General features: G+C 33.0%; 1 protein-coding gene and 1 pseudogene across 11 annotated transcripts in view; both read left to right on the forward strand.

Moving 5' to 3' along the window:
* Positions 1-17,454, forward strand: part of LOC145286125 (cadherin-23-like) — a 1,312,625-nt gene that overhangs the window by 825,088 nt on the left and 470,083 nt on the right. The window lies entirely within an intron of this gene.
* LOC145286569 (5S ribosomal RNA) lies at positions 15,798-15,914 on the forward strand (annotated as a pseudogene).

Genomic DNA, 17,454 nt, shown 5'->3' on the forward strand with positions numbered 1-17,454 from the left:
TGATAATCAAGAATTGAAGTTACCTGTCCTCCCGACTTCTAGATGAATGCCATCTAAACCTGCATTTTTGCGATTGTTTTCATAGTTTAAACGGGGAATAACTCTTATAAATAAGTTTACTTCCGGTTTTACACGCAATTCTAGTCAGTTTTTAATAATTAAAAATATATTAAATGAAATATAAATTAAATAAATCAACTTTAAATAATATCTCTAAATAGAACGTTTAAAACGATTCTATTACAACAAACAATAACATGGAGCAAATTATTAAAATAGATTTTTTTAAAATGTAATATGCAAACGAGGGTACTCATTGAATGTAGATTTTACATCGTGGATATGTAAATTATGCTGAAATAAAAGTGTATATAAGTCCATTTTCAGTATGAAAATTAATTTGTGAAACAGTTAACATTTTGTACATATTAATTAGATTGTAAACAAATAAACAGAAAAGAATACGACTTTATTATAATAGTTATTTACACACAGATATGTATATATATTCTATTCTTACGATTAGATGTAATATATATATAATATATAATATATATATACGAATGTACATATACACCTACACATCTATACCTATATATACATATATGTGAACTGATACATATATTTATGAACTGATATATATATATATATATATATATATATACAGATATATATGTGTATATTTATGTGTGTATATATATGTTTTGGGGTGGAGAGGGCTCCCGTAAGTCGTGGTGAAGTCAACCTTGCTAGGAGAAGCAAATCTCTGATTAAAAACAAAACATAAAGCGGGAGACCAGTACCCGCATTAAGCTGGTATGCAGTTTAATTTGTTGCTGGCTATCTTGCTCTTGCTTGTTGCTGGATCTCAACATTTTGAACCGAGAGAGAGACTTAATTGTCGTACAAAGCTAAGACTCTGTAACATCATCTTTGTATAGATACTTCCTCAGGCATTTGGCCTCGTGGATTTTAAATGTCTGAGGGAGTGGCACTCGTCTGAAAAGAGGTTGTAATCATCATATATATGCATATATATGTGAACTGATATTTATATATAGAGAGAGATAAATATATCAATGTAAGACTGTCAACCATTGGCATGATAGATATTTAGTTTTTGACACCGGTACTGCATTACTATATAGGTCAACACAACATAAATTAGAATGAAGAGTAATTTATAGATACACTAAAAGATATATGTCCAAACATCAACTTAGTTTTTATTTCCCTTTTCTATAATAATGTTTTACTATTTGTGCTCCTCTATCTTTTACCTGTTTTACAAAAATAATATCATCCTCCTGGATGATACTAGGTGTACATGAACACACAGCCATACAAGATAAGGAAAATAATATATAAGATCGCTTTATGCCGGAATTAATTTTACTGAGATGAATAACATGTTGGGGAATATATTCCATTAAAAGAAAGAATTATGCTGAAAACTCTGTTGCACACGTTTCCACCCAATACCGAGTTTTGCATCTAAGAACTTCCTTTACAATTTTCGTGTCAAATGCAGAGCGACTTTGATACCGATTCAAATCTAGGAATTTGTAAACATTGGAACTGCTCAGAATTCAGATATTAAACACGTTTATCAATAAGATCCAGAATCAGTGGCCAAAATTGACAGTTCATTGAGAGTGTCAGGTTCAAGTGTGCAGGTTTTAAGTCGCCTCTTGTAAGCGATTCACGCGTGAATAGAACAGCTCATCTTAATTCTATCTTACAGGCGATTTAGTTGCGAAAACAAAAAAAAAACACGTTTATAATTACAAATGGTTAAAATAAAAAATGTGTTTCCATCACTCCTAAATACTAAGCCAGTCATCTTTGCAATTTTGTATTGATGAAAATTAGATGCTTTATATTTTATATTTCGGACTTTGTTTGAGAAGAGGAATGATATTTTTTACTTTTTGAAATATTCAGACATCTAATCTTGGATTGTATTTGGTCGATGTAACTATCACTTAAAACTGGTTATTAGTAAGGCTAGGACAACAGCATATTCTTTTCATTGTTTTGACTCTCGATAGTGTATCCATTGATATCTTATATGCGTTTATATAGAGTGGTGTGGTTCTCGGTTGATTAATTATATATCTGTGTTAGATATATACTCGGTTGATTAAGTATATATCTGTGTTAGATATATACTCGAGAATCAAAACGATAATAAGAATATGCTGTTGTCATAGCTCTATATTATATAAACCGAATAACTCATAATAAGAGCTAGGACAACAGCATATTCTTTTCATTGTTTTGACTCTCGAGTGTGTATCCGTTGATATCTTATACGCTTTTATATAGAGTGATGTGGTTCTCGGTCGATTAACTGTTTCAGATATATACTCGAGAGTCAAAACAATGATTAGAATATTCTGTTATCATAGCTCTTGTTATTACTGAGCACTTTATTTGTTGTAACATTATTTGGTAATTTCCAGATGAATCCATCTGTTTCAAAATAAAAAGTCAAAAGTCTACTGTAAAATATCTTTATTCGTTGCGTCACATATCCATGTAATAAAAGTTATCAGTAGCAGTAACAGAAGGAGCAGTAATAGTAGGAGTAATAGTAGTTGCATTAGTACACTTCATATCTAAAAATAAGAATCAGTTCAAAGTGCAAAAATTCATTGTAAAATTTTCATTATAGACCAGTATGACAATTATTATTAGATAAGACTTGTGCTTAGGAGAGATATAAAAATATCATGGCTCATGTGGATATTCTATCATTATAAAAGTTTGCTTTTTGAATATTTGCACTAAGCGGTCATTATTAGACTTGGTTTGTGGTCAAGAAAGTCGGAGGATAATTAAAGATAGTTTTAATCACTTGTAACTAAAAAAATCTCTGTATTATTTAGATTATCTGTACTACTGTTCTCGCGGTGGGTGTTATTTTCAGAATGTGTTGGCCGATTTAACATCCTATCTTTGGGTGTGTCTTGTCTTATTTGCGAATCTTTGTGTTAAACTCGGTAATCCGCATAGAATTTTGAACTAAATGATTTGGAACATTTTTTTAGTTCAGTCTTAATTATATCTTTGGTGTCGCCGGTTCTGAGCATTGAAGCATCAAATTCCAAACTATTGTAATTTGAACTGATTATTATTTAGAACTTTATTCGTTTTACCGCGAGCTTAAATTGACTATATAATACGAATTATGAATCGTATTTAATTCAAATATTTCGAAACATAGTCCATAATACAGAGTAGCCCGTCTAAAAGTAGCGCGATCTCTCTATTCTTTCTCTTAACGACCAACTGACACCACAGGACAAAATGCAATTCTTTTGCCAACAAGATGGCGCTACATGCCACACATCTCACAGATCACTGACACGAGTTCATGGCATGTTTACGGAAAAGGGAAAAATAAGCAAAGGGTTATCGCCACCACGTTCCACGAACTTGTCATCATGTGATTTTTATCTTTGGGGGATTTTAAAACAAAAAAGTTTCAGCAAATAATCCTCACAATCTAGACAAACTAAAGGAGAACATTACCAATGCAATTAGGAGAATCAGCAGAGAAGATCTGCAGGCAGTATCTGCAAACGTTGTTAAACGTGCTTAGAAATGCATAGATGTCAACGTGGGGGGGGGGGCTTTCCAGCGTCTTTTATAACACTACATGTAATTAAAACAATAAAAGAATACTGCTCCTCTGTACTACGTTTCTAGGCTCTTTTTAAGTTGGCTACCCTGTAGTTACTATGAATGTTATTATATCAATTCTGGAGGCTTAATTAACTTATTCCGTATTGCTTTTAAAACGATTGCAGTTTTATCCATCTATATATCATATTTATATATAAACAAGCAATCTAATTCAATGGTTGAAATATCTTTTTAAATACATACTTTAATTTTATAACAAAGTAAATGCTTAAAACTTATTAGATAACATGATAGAGACCAGTTGTATTCTTTGGTTAACGCAAATACTATAAAGTTCGCAATCTAACTTACTTTTTGTGTTATTTGCAAAAACATTTGTCATTAAAATGGCCTGGATTGATTCGTGATCTCTCACCTTCCGACAACTCTGTTTCCCAGACTTCCTCCTTCTTGAACCCGTGATCATTTCTTTTAAATAACAGTTGATTGGATTATTGATTTTAGTTGATGGCCGAATTAGCCGTTAGTTTCTTGCGATCCATTTTTCACCTACCCCCCCACACAAACACATAACATTTTATCTAAACAATATTTTATTTGTTTCATTTTTTTTTCGATCATAGGTAAAGGGGTGTTTCTGCTTTGCCATTTCTTATCCAAATAATTCTTTTTTTTATTATTTATTTTTTATTTTACCCTAAACTCATCAAGGTTTCTAATTCGCGTCTCGCGCCTAATAACGCTACAATCAGAGTTGTATTTATGGTAATTTACATAATGCGCTATTTTTCTTTAGAGCATCGAAAAATTAGGGCGCGTTTTAGCCAAATCGGGCTTTAAGAGGAAGCATTCATTTTTGTAGATGTATCCACGCATGAAAATATTTGTCCGTCGATTGGTGATCTGTCACGTTTAAAATTTAATTTCCGCTAGACAAGTCTTTGGCAAGTTTCTTCTTCTGACGTAGACAATCCAACAATACAAAATGAAGACGACGTTTCAGTAAAAATAATAACGTTAAGCAATACTTTGAATCGTCAAAAGGTTATCGTCGGAAGTGTTTTCGTGCTCATGAATCCTCGTGAGCCTGTATTAATGGAGATTTGGTATCTGTCTGACTGATCTCGAATCTATATTACTACCATACTTTAATGCTCAAATCACATAGACACAACGATTCTTGTCAGATCACCGAAGTTAAGCAACAATGAGCTTGGTCAGTACCAGATGGGTGACCATTTGGAAATATTAGACGCTGTATTGTGGTGTAGGAGAACACTACTGTCAAATTAAGAGTAAGGCGCCTGCTTCACATCATTAGTTTGTGGGAGACGCTTCAGCAAGTTCGAGAACCAATTTCAGTCTCCCGATCAGGTCATAGAGAGAAGATGAATACGGAAACAATCAGGAATTATTCTTTTCACAGTTTCGTATCTTATTGTGCTGCGTAGAAGATTCCTTTGGATGCAATGGTCAGAATAATTATCCTGTATGAGAACTGCTCGGACAGAAAGGAACTGCAACCTAATACCTGTATAACTGCAAAGAAAGCTATGCCAATACATCAAACACTTTCGATAAACGGCTTGAATGGGCTTATAAATGATGGGCAACAATGAATTCATGAATGCCACCAGAGTGAGAGATAGATGGAGAGTCGTAATTGTGAATGTCTGAACCAGATAAGATATCACTTGAATGAATGAATGCTTAATTGAGCCTATTTAAAACTAATGTGCTATCTTTCAAACTTCAATTCAGAAGAAAGTAACGAAGTATATGCACTATTGCCATTGTATGACTGTTACCTCTTTCTTTTGTGGGATTAATATAATAGATATTCGTGATATGATTCTTTCGGACATTATCACTACCTTGCGAGAAAGTGTAGTGTAGTTAGTTTGTCATGCATATGAGCTACCTTTTATAAAGATAATATTATCTTTTAAGTTCAGTGCTTTAATATCATCCTTTTAGACAATACTTCTACCATTGCATCAATGGCAAGCGATGAGTTTACTGTGTTGTCATTTGTGTGTGTAATCGGTCACTTGTAAATAAATAAAATAAAAATAAAATAAAATAAAGCCAATTACTGAAATGCGTTTCCGACTTTGGAGCTCCAGACAGAGTTAATTTGTGGCACCTCGCATTAAGATGATTGTGCGCCATTTCCATCTTTTGTTAAGAAGTAGAAACTTTTATTATTTTCTCTTTAGGATTATATGTTTAATCTTGCACAATAAATATTATATACTAGCAGGCGGCGCCCGGTTTTGCCCATGCGTAAAATACGCGTAAATATGATATTATAATTTGTCCAGAATTTGTATATATTATTATAGAGTCGTGATTTCAAAAGTAAAAAGTAAAGTATTTAGGTGCTATCAGAATCGAAAGCGAAAGCAACATTGTAGTATTCAAAGCTGGTGACGTTACCACTACACCGACGTGACATGCACAGGAACCGATTAAAAATAAACTAAGATGAATGTACAAAACGTGTAATGATTTTTTTTTTTAGACGCATTTTTGATCCCTTGGAAACTATTTTGACAGGGTAAAGACCCATTTAAGAATGGTCCATAAAAAATCAAATCATTTGTCGTTCTGCGACTTTTAGTTTCGAAAGAGATAGTTTGAAAATATGGAAACACAGACAGACAGACGTACAGAAATAGTGAGTTTTATAAATTATATATATATTATCATACTTTAGTAAAGCTTCTGAATTTGTTTAAAAATTATTCGAATTCTAAACAATTTTTCGCCTGTTTTCTAAATAGATTAGATAACAGAATTCGACATATTTTTTTAAAAGGCTTTATCAGTGAATATTCTATCATCCGTATTATGCAAAAAAAAACTGTAAAAACTGAAAATTGTTCATTTATAGAATTTATTATAAAAATAGACTATATATATATATATATATATATATATATATATATATATATAAAGATAGATATATGTAGGGAAAGAGAGCAAAGGAGATAAAGAGAGAGAGGGAGAAAATTAAAAAAATGTGTGTGTATATATGTATATGTACTCATATATATGTATACTTGTGATTGGATTTTAACTTTGCCAAATAATGTCCATACAAACATTGTCCAGCTCTTCAGATCATACAGTCCAGAATTTAATCTTTTAACAATTTCTCGACGCCTTCTGTGATCGCAGTAAATATCGCGTGAACGTGATCGCAGTAAATATCACGTGAACTCACTTGCTTCGAAACTGACATTAGATTTTGAAGCAAATTACTGAAAATAAAGTTCACAATCTGTCTCTTCCGGTCCATACGTCTCCCCTTGAGTAATTTCGCATAAATTAATTTGTCTTATCAAAAATCATTAAGTCGTTCTCTCTCCCCCCCTCTCTCTCTCTCTCTCTCTCTCTCTCTCTCTCTCTCTCGCTCTCTCTCTCTCTGTTGTGTCGCGATGCAAGATAGATTTGAACAAAGACTGATTGAAGTGATGTGCGTAATCAAATGCAGCCCCGATGTTTATGAGATTCCATTCGCTATGATTGGCTATGTTTTGCCAACACGAGAGATCAGATCGAATGGATATAAATAAAGACTGTTTAATAAATGGATTGGCAGAAAAGTTCATAAAGTCAAACAGTAATGCATATATATATATATATATATATATATATATATATATATATATATATATATATATATATATATATATATATGTGTGTGTGTGTAAATATTGTTTTATATATATATATATTATAGTGTAGATATATATATACGTGTAAATATTGTTTTATATGTATATATATGTACATACTGTATATGTATATTTGAGTATAAATATGTGCATATATTTTTTTTATATTTATATATATAAACGTATGTGTTTGTGTGTGTGTATTATTCTATGCATATACACATATAGGCTAATATGATATATTGGATATACGAATATTTCCAGTATTTCTCTCACTTGTGAATAGAGCTTAGTAATAATAATAGTATTGAGATATATCCATGCAAAGTAAGCTCTACATGTTTAATTCCATTTGCAAATCATCAGGTTATACATATATTTATTTATATACAAATGTAACTCTATTAGTGTGTGTGTGTGTGTGTGTGTGTGTGTGTGTGTGTGTGTGTGTGTGTGTGTGTGTGCGTGAAACAGGGAGAGAGGGTGTGTTATCTATGAACTCTTGTAGTGTTGGCTTTTGTATCGGAATACCCCCGATAAATATAAAATAAATCGATAGTCGAAAACATCCGATTAACGAAGGCACAGTTCGATTTTGTACGAAAGTTCATAATCTTTCACAGACTAACATAACGAGAGCATTTAACAAGTATTTTATCGCCGCAAAAACAGAAGGGCGCAACGTATAGAATCAACAGTAGTTTTTTGATCAGAGCAGGTTCGAAATGAATGCTTTTGTTTTGAGCACAACTGAACCATGATATCGTTGAACTTAGGCCCCTTGACGGCCAAATTTCTCGACGAAAACCAATTAAAGATTTTCTCAAATCTCAATACCCCTTATGTCAAATCTCGAGTCTGTAGACTGAAAATTGGCAGAGTAATTTGGTAGGGAAATGCACACACACACACACAGACAGGCACGCAAACAATTTCACTTATATATATATATATATATATATATATATATATATATATATATATATATATATATATGTATATAATACGACATAATCATGTTACCACACCGGTCTAGCTGGATCACTGAAGTTAAGCAACGTTGAATCTTATCAGTATTAAATGGGTGACCATTTGGAACTTCCAGGTGCTGTACGTGCTCTCCGCTTATCTCGGTGTTGTTTCCAGTCGTCCTGGACATCTCCTTGCCTCTGGACTCAAACAGTGCCGATTCAGGAGAGGTGTGGTTAGGGATGGCGCGACCCTTGCCTCACAATTACACGCGCAGCTGCCCCTACAACTGTATCCTTTGTATTTCGAGACTGAACGGAGTTTATATATATATATAAACAAACATCTCTTATCTAAACTTGTTACATTTGGTGACTGAATGGCGAGGAAAAAATTTGAAGAAATAAATCGATGAAATGATTATATTAATTACAATGATTTACTTAAGTTTTATATTTCAAGGAAATAACTATTATGATGATGGATTTAATATCTGTATCTAGGACGTGATTAATTTAGCATTTGGATTTTCCTTGTGGATGGTGATCATATCAAGGGCAGATAAATCCTGTCTCAATCTCTCGACAAAAAGGAAGCCAGCTCTAGTTTCAAAATGTCTTGAAACTCTTTGTGTACATGGATGATTTAAAGGAATAAAACAGCTACAAATATAATCTGTTTATTATTTATCGATCTAAATATAAACTTAAACGTGACAGATCAGCGAAAATGTTATTTCAACGTTAAGCATTGCAAGCTATCAGGCCTTCTTATCAGAATTCCTAGTAAGACGATTGGAAGTCATCACAAGGGTTATGACAACAGCATATTTTTTTCATTGTTTTAACTCTCGAGTATATATCTGACTGAGTTAGTCTCGGTTAATCAACCGAGAACCACATCACCCTATATAAAAACATATAAAATATTAACTGATATATACTCGAGAGTCTAAACAATGAAAGGATGGAAGGAATATTCTGTTGTCACAGCCCTAGTCATCACAGACAAGAAGTGTCCAGGCAACGTATATTTAAATTAATATTTCAAAAAGAAGATATACAGGTTGACCTTCCAGTGGACAGTGGGCTTCATAAATGCGTGTATACACATCTAAAAAAATATAGAAATTATTAATATGCATGTGTTAGCTTGCACAGACATGCACTTAGATAGATAGATAGATAGATAGATAGAATGGTTGACATTGAGATTTGTATCTCCTGTCATATATACCTTTTGTTTTTATTTAAACCAGTCAATGGCTATTATGCAATGCACTTTTTATGCAATATCTCTCTAGACCTTTATCAATAATAGCAATATAGCAATTGTTTTAGATATAAATGAAAATATAGAACGACTTTTGTTTATATTGTTTAGTTTGTTTTTCAAACTTGAGTTGTTATTTTGAATGTTATTCTTACAAAGTTTTAATCGATATAATCGATAAGGTGCATCTTTCCAAACTTTTAATCTTCATGTCAAACTCGAAAATCGGTAGGAAATTTTAAACGGAACATTTTCTTTTGTACACGAGGGTAACTTACTCTGTTCCGTCAGTCATAACCTGGTAAATGTCTTCAGTGAGTCGTAATCGTATTCTTAGCATAACCGGCACCAAGAACTGAACCATTAACGCCTAAAAGACTGATTATCAGTTGGCTTGTATGTCGTGTAAGTCACATGTGCTTGCGGATCTCTGTATTGATTCCCGACAAGAAGATTTCCGAGTTCAAGAAGATGCACCTGAAAATAACATCAAAGATGAGCACAATAGTTCAAATGAGCTAAATAATACAAATTATTAATCCTCATTTTTTAACGTATCGAGGCAGATATGTGTTGTTACGAAATAAACATATTTTCTAATTAAACATCAGGTTTGCTTATACTATCTTTCTCTCCATCTCTTTTCCTCTCTCCCTTTCCCTCTCCTTTCTCTCTCGTTATCTATCTATTTCACTATCTATCCACATATGTATATATATATAATACGATTAGGTATGTTTATATGTTTATATATTTGTATGTACAGACAATTAAAATAATACACGGATCATTATGTATTATAGAACGCATCTGCTAAACGTATAGAGTCTAAATGTAAGCTATGTTTAGTTTTATGTAAAATTGTAAAAAACAATGAAGGTATGGCATTATTGGAATTCTTCTGGTATATATATATATATATATATATATATATATATATATATATATATATATATATATATATATATGAGGTATTACGTTTTCGCCAACAATATTTACATCGAATATTGCGGATATGTTAAAGTTTTGAAATGTTGCCACTGCACCAGCGTTGAATGTGAGATACGTCATTATAGCCTGAAATAGAGTTAGCATGTGATAAGAATACCCATGGTTGAATTCCTAAACAGTTTTTGTTTTAATCAAGATTGTCTCATTTTTACACACCCGGTTTTTGCTAGACAGACAGGATGACTGTGACAATCAAGATATAGTAACTTCTCATCAATGATTATCTTCCTATTAGATTATATGAAAACTTTTCGCCGGGTTAAGAATGGCTTTCTTGTTCGCTATAATATGACTACTTAGCCAGCCAAATGAACACCAAGAACCGAAATTTTAAAAGGACGGGCAATCCAAGTTTTATACGAGGAATTACCAAGAGGGGGGCCTCTAACACACATTCATTATTTTTACCTTATTAAAGCGCATGCTTATAGCTTATGCAACGCTAAGTACCGGTGCTAGTATCTTCCTTCACTCAGTTTCCTATTTCTCTCTCTCTCTCTCTCTCTCTCTCTCTCTCTCTCTCTCTCTCTCTCTCTCTCTCTCTCTCTCTCTCTCCCATGATTATTACGATGAGGAACAATGCTGGTAAGTGTAAACAAAGTCTAGTATTATTTCAAAGTCTTTCTTTCTCATAAACTAGTTCCACAAAGCTTAAGAGTTTAGATTAATTAACTATTTAAATCATAGTTGATGCACCGTAAGTAGGCCGGGGGTTACATTAGCCGAAATGTTGCGAGAATACGATACATACAAGGTTAGAATAGTACTCCGAATAATCTAACTAATACAAAATATACCAATTAAGTTTATATTGTTTTGTTTTTTTTTAGTTCTTGGTGCTTTATCCATTATTAATGAAAACCCCCGACGTTGTTTGGGATTAAATGAGGATATCTACTATGTAATTATTTATTATGCTCGGGAAACTATATTAGTTACTTTATTTTTTTTTTTACTGCCCCCTTCTCTTAATAGTCGACAGAAGTTAGAATGTTGAGAAAACTCTGTATTAGTGTCTTCTAAATGTGGTTTAAATTTTGTTAAAATCGGATATACGTATTTGAATGTTATAAGGTGTTTCAGTCCCTATGTAACATATCAGATGTGGAGTCACGTAAATATTCTGCACACAGCGGAGATATTTTGGAACAGCTTCCGTTGTCTTCTCCGGAGAATTTTATACATATAATATAAATTCCATCAAAATAGAATAGATTTGATTTTATTTTTTTACGTATTTATACCCTCTTACGGGTGAACTTGAATATTTCCATCGTCGTCCCCGGTAAATTTTAGATACGGATACGTGTGTAGATTTTATGTACATTCTATATTTATTTTATATTTATTTCTCTATAGGGAACACGCTAATATACTACAAATATTCACACATACATACAGACATTCAGTTTTATATAGAGATAGATAACAATGTGTGTGCGTGTGGCAGAGATAAACATAGAGAGAGAGAGCATTTTACAATATTGCATCATATAAACTTATTAATGTCTTGGCGTCTTGGACTGACATTTGTAATACTTTAACAAATCCTTTTGGAGGAGTGCCTCGGCCTGTGTAAGTTCCGTTTAACCTCTGGACAGTGACCTTTGACATTTTTTATCCACAGATTTCACTGTTATTAAATGTTTCAGTGTTCTTTTTATTCCTATGTTCACCTTGTAAGAAAGGGTGTTTTTTTTGTCTTCTTTCTTTCTCTCGTTTCTGATTGAATTAGTTCGGCAATGATTTCTGTTTTCTGTTTGAAAAAATAGAATTTTTACTAATGTTTTTTTTTTTAATTCACGCCTTCCTTTTCCTATTACTCCTCCTCCCTTTATCATTGAAATGTATTTAAATAAACTAATATTAGTATCGACTTATATATAAAAGGCTGTGTGTCTACATTCGTTCCCTATGTACTCGAAAACGGTTGGACCGTTTATTTTGAAATTTCACACAAATGTACTCCATATATCTGGTAGTGTTCTTAGATAATTATTGTATCGGAATGCCTCAGATAAGCATCAAAAATTGATAATCGAGGAATCCTATCAAAGAAGCAACACTCCAATTTTGATCAAAGTTAACACTCTAATACAGCCTAACATCCAAGAAGTTTTATCACCTCATAAAAGGAAGCTTCTTTGATAAAACCTGAACGCGTTCGAACTGAATGTTTCTGTTTAGAGCACAATTGAACCATGATATTAAATGTCTGTTGTTGTAAATTTAATTTACGCCATTATATAAAAGTAGTTTTATAAAATCCATCGTAGGTTCTCTACAAATGTAGACTGCAAGACTGCATTGAGGACTAAGTAACTGCGGGGAGACATGTAAAGTTTCCTTCAAAAAGAATCGTGTTGGGCCCCCAGCTAGAGTGGACAACCAATCGATTTGATTGAAAAATGGACAATATCACAGATTTCGATGACAATAAAAGCATTTGAAGCGTGTAACATTCTTTGGTCATAATTCAATCCCGGGCAACGTTGTGTCTCTATGTTATATATATATATATATATATATATATATATATATATATATATATATACATATATATACATATATATACATATATACATATATATACATATACATATATATATACATATATATACATATACCTATATATATACATATATATACATACATATATATACATATATATACATATATATACATATATACATATAAATATATATACATATATATACGTATATATATACATATATATACGTATATATATACATATATACATGCATATGTATACATATATATACATATATGTATACATATATATACATATATATATACATATATATACATATATGTATACATATATATACATATATGTATACATATATATACATATATGCATACATATATATACATATATGTATACATATATATACATATATGTATACATATATATACATATATGTATACATATATGTATACATATATATACATATATGTATACATATATATACATATATGTATACATATATATAAACATATATGTATACATATATATACATATATGTATACATATATATATACATATATATACATATATGTATACATATATACATATATGTATACATATATACATATATGTATACATGTACATATATATATACATATACATATATATATATATATATTTATATATATATATATATAAAATGTTAGATCTTTGAACGTTTATTTTGATGAAACCCATTGTAATTAGTCTCATCTTATATCAAGTTAACCAATAGATGTTTTATACGGTGCATGCACTGACGAGAGTTCGAAGGGCCGATGGCCTTGTGCCAAACTAGTACATGTATACATTTATAATACAGGTTGTGTATAAGTGACTTTACCATTAAAATTATTTTTACGATAAGAATAGAAGAAAGGGGGGTCGAAGGAGGAAAGGGAGCGGGACATAAATTACGTTACTACTTTTGCTCCAGGCTATGTTGGGAATCCCTGCTATCAGACTGTAAAGCATTGATTTTTAAAACAAAATGTGAAGATACAAGGAAATGAAAATTGACCACTTACTGGCGTATGTCTGTAAAAGAAAATCGTGTTCCCATCCGTGGTTTTCTTCTGCATTAACTTGCCCACAGACCAACGATGATAGACTAACATTTTCAAAAGAGCAACATCACGTGATGTAAAATAATAAGCACACGGTTCGAACACATCGAAAGATGACAATATTTTTTCTCCAACCCATGGTGCGCTGTCCTAGTATCAGGTACCTAGCTGTAATCAGGAAAACGCTCGGAATGTTTTTGGTGCTTTCAAGCATTGGAGGTTTTAAATAACAGTTTTATTACTAAACGCATATATTAAATGGACGCATATTATTTTATTTGCGTCCAAATATCTCTCTAGGAGATGTTTATCAATCATCTTTCAGTTGATCTGTATGCTACGCTTGAGTTTCAGTAGCATACAGTTTTTAAGTACAACAACGCATAACGTTCATGTGAAAACTAACATCTTCATCGTTAAAATTGAATGAACGCGCAAATTGAATGAACGCGCAAATTGAATGAACGCGCAAATTGAATCAACGCGCAAATTAAAGGTTCATGCAAATTGAATTCACGCCCAAATTGAATTCACGCGTAAATTAAAGGATCATGCAAATTGAATAGCCGCGCAAATTGAATAATCACGCCAATGGAATAAAATTGCAAATCGAATGACCGTCAAATGTAACAAATGCACAAAATGAATAAATTCGAAAACTAAATAAATACCTTAATTGTCTTCAGACAATCCATTCCTTGTATTAACATCATAACACTTACAATGTAACGTTATCTGAGACCCAACACGTTGTAGCCTCAGTCGCAAAGCAGACAAAGAATAGAAAAGAACTTCAACTAAGTTTTTTGCTGTTGTACAACGACATTTATTTCCTCATTCTCTCGTCCCGTGTGACTTCTCGTTAGGGCTGTGACGTCCCTCACGTGATCGTCCTCTCGAAGGTGCTCTCGAATGTCATCCATGCCTCCAACGTGATCTCGAACGCTATCTCCATCTAACGTGATCTTTTCAAAGATTTTATTTTTCCCTACCAGTGATGTCATTTCCCATGCATTTGCATACGCGCATCCGCGCAATTTAAAATAATACGAAATACAATGAAGAGTTTCCTGTTGAGAACAGTGTCATCTTAGCTGCGAGAAATTAAAAGCATACATATTACCCATTTAGGGTCATAAAATACGACTGCAAATAACTACTATTTTATTACCTGAAAATGCATACATATAGTCATGAAAATGCTCACGCTGTAGTTAGCTGGGAAGCAGCCCAGTGGTATTATATTTCACGCTTAGGACGTTCTATGAAAGATAGACCTTTTATGGAGATTCTCTTTAGTTTTATGTTCATAAAAGAAGAAAGGGACATGCTTTACAGTGGTTGTAGGAAGACGATTTTTGTGCTGTGTTTTTTTTTTATTCAACAGGATAGAGGAACCAGAGATTAAACCATGAAAATAACGAAAGACTAGGAGACTGGCAACGTGTCTTCTTTAAGAAAATGGCTGTAGCGGAGAGAAATCGATTTTGTAATCTATCAAAAACGAAAAGAGTACCCCGAGCGGCATCTCCTTGGGTGTGGTAATAGTACTCTATTTGAGAGCGTATTTGTCCAGTGGTTTTATTCGTTGTTCTAATACCTCTTTATTGTAATACAATATACGGCATAATCGCGTTGACACACCGGTTCTCGTCAGATCACCGAAGTTAAGCAACGTTGAGCCTGGTTAGTACCAGATGGGTGACCATTTGGGAATTCTAGGCGCTGTATGTGCTCCCGCGCATCTCGGCATTTGTTTCCTGTTGTCCTGTACATACACTTAACTTGCCACTGGCATTAAACCATATCAACTCAGAAGAGGTATGGTTGAAGAATACGCACCTCCTGCTACGGTGAGTATCCATAGTCTGTCAAAGACTGAAGGCGCCTGTATTGTAATACATCTTCGTATACTAGTAGTTTTTTCCCCCCAAGAAATGCAGCCTTGTGGAACTCTCTTCGCACTTGCTACTTTTAGCTTTGGCCTTTTATAGACTGGATGTTCGTTTGTCGAACCGACGATGATCATCTGATAATCTTGGAGGTATTATGGATAACTCGCGCTGAATTATGAAGCAAGGGTTACGCAATAAGTAACCCGTCTTCTCCTTAGTCGACATTGCTTTTTTACAGTAGCTAGAAGTCCAGACCGACCGGAGAGAATGTCAAGATAAACAGAGAACACTTACATAGCGCCGGATATTACCAAATGGTCACCAGTTTAATACTGACCAGGCTAAACGATGCTTAACTGTGGGATCTAACGTGATTATGCCGTATATTTTACGGACTAAGATTAATACGCCTTTGCGATAATTATTGATCATTATTTTAAATTAAGTTGATAAAGTGTCTTCATGCTTTTTTTCTGGAAAAATGTCTTTGATAACAACTGGCCCAAACTGTGAGTTATGCCGTTGTTATTATTATTATTATTATTATTATTATTATCATTATTATTATTATTATTATTATTATTATTATTATTATTGAATGTGAAACTGGACTACGAATTTCCTAGATGTCCCTTTAAGGCGACTGTCATAGAATCACACTTACGCCTACATGTCGGTATAATCACGAGAACGTCATTAAAGATGGAGGCTCACGTCCGGCAAATCACTATACACGGAAGGAAAATTGAAAATTCATGTCATCTGACATCAATAAGATCAGATGAAAAGGTTTCGTAAAAGCGCAAAAGGGAGATAGAGAGGAAAAAATGATGACATATAAAATATAGTACAAATCAACTGATGTATATGACCTGGACAAGACAAAATGTCGCTGTCCAATTTCCTCATGTTTTCAAGTTTTATCCCCCCCCCATACAAACCCTTTTTCCCCCCGTATTTTGTGAATCCAAATAATCCAACCGCCGACACCGCTATATACTATGTACCGCCTCACGAACTGGCTTATTACATTTTCGCCGCCCTGAAAAGAAATGGCGTCCGCTTGTAGTGGCTTGATCTGAATTTGGTAGTGTGTAGTGATAAAAGGTCGTCCAATCAGAGATTACTGATATGGAAGCGTGGACATGCAACACGACAAAGGGGCGAAAACTAATCAGTTTATGAAATCGATCAGTGGCCAGTTTGCAGCGATCGATCGGGTGAGTTTTCGTTCCGCCGTCCGGAGCTTGAGTGTTAGTGGAGAGGGAGAATATTAGGCGAGGAGCAAAGAAAAGGAGGATAATAAAGTAGAAAACCGAAACAGCAATTAGTCCGTTTATGTATATTTTAAATAATATTTTAAGCAAGTTGTATGAGTC

Source organism: Euprymna scolopes, chromosome 10 (assembly GCF_053919585.1).
Source record: "Euprymna scolopes isolate OS-2025 chromosome 10, ASM5391958v1, whole genome shotgun sequence".
NCBI lineage: Eukaryota > Metazoa > Mollusca > Cephalopoda > Sepiida > Sepiolidae > Euprymna > Euprymna scolopes.